General features: G+C 62.9%; 1 non-coding gene across 1 annotated transcript; it reads right to left on the reverse strand.

Moving 5' to 3' along the window:
• Positions 1–493: 493 nt before the first annotated feature.
• TRNAE-UUC lies at positions 494–565 on the reverse strand. Its single transcript has one exon. It is a non-coding gene; the product is annotated as a tRNA-Glu (tRNA).
• Between the last annotated feature and the right edge of the window lie 478 nt (positions 566–1,043).

The raw sequence follows: 1,043 nt of genomic DNA on the forward strand, positions 1-1,043 counted from the left end.
TATATATTCAAGATTTGAGTCATTTTTCAGGTAAGCATAGTGCCAAAATCTTCTCCCAGCCCGTGGAAAACACTGATCCGCCGCTCCAGCTGAGGAGGCACAGCTGACTCGCCCATTTCCAGCGTCCGCACGACGGCCACGACTTCGCTTGGCCTCTCTCTGAGTTATTCGAATCTCAGCATGCTCTGTGCCCGGCGTTGGCGGCAGCAAATAGCGTGGGTTTGGGCGCAACCCCAGGGTTTGGCATCTCCGCAAGGTTGTGTAAACCGAGCAAGACGCTTAGCTCCCTACAGCCATTTCTGCGAGGGACTGACATGGAGGTTAGCAAGACCGGTGGGGCCTGAGAGGCGCCCACCACAACGCCTCACCCTGGACGGCAGTTAGGAACTAGCTTCGGAGGCCCTTCTTCACCTGGCGCTTGGAGGACGCCGGAAGTCAGGGTGAAAAGGATTCCAGGCAGGCAGAAGACAGACAGACGCTGCAAAAAAAAGTCTTCCCTGACCGGGAGTCGAACCCGGGCCGCGGCGGTGAAAGCGCCGAATCCTAGCCACTAGACCACCAGGGACGCGCGGCAGGGCGCCCTTTCTTCACCCTTCGTCTGGAGTGACACTTTCCCTGGCCTCTGGGACGACTTGGGCCTTGTGGGGGGTCGCCCGTCGTCCCAGGGGTCGTCTCATAAGGCCATTCCCTCCCTGCTTTCCCCCAATAGAAGGGCCTGCAGGCGACGCGCCGAGCGCTCTGCGAGGCCCACCAGGGCCAGAAGGCCCGGAACGAGTTGCCTGGTGCCGGCCGCAGCTCAGAACTGCTGACCTGGAGATGCGCCTTTGCGAAGCGGCAGCGTGTGGAGAGACGGGCGCCGGAGCCGGGGCAGTGGACGAGGCTTCTGGGAGGAGGCGGGAGCGGGGAAGCGCCCGGGGAAGAAGGGGCTGTGCCCGAGACCGCGGCCTCCCCACCAGGGCAGAGGACTCGGCTGGATGCAGGCGCGCAGACCGCCCGGGTGAAAACCTCCGAAGCAAGGCTCGGGGCACTGAACCGATCGCCGA

The sequence above is a fragment of the Galeopterus variegatus genome, unplaced genomic scaffold, assembly GCF_000696425.1.
Source record: "Galeopterus variegatus unplaced genomic scaffold, G_variegatus-3.0.2 Scaffold28447, whole genome shotgun sequence".
NCBI classification, from domain to species: domain Eukaryota; kingdom Metazoa; phylum Chordata; class Mammalia; order Dermoptera; family Cynocephalidae; genus Galeopterus; species Galeopterus variegatus.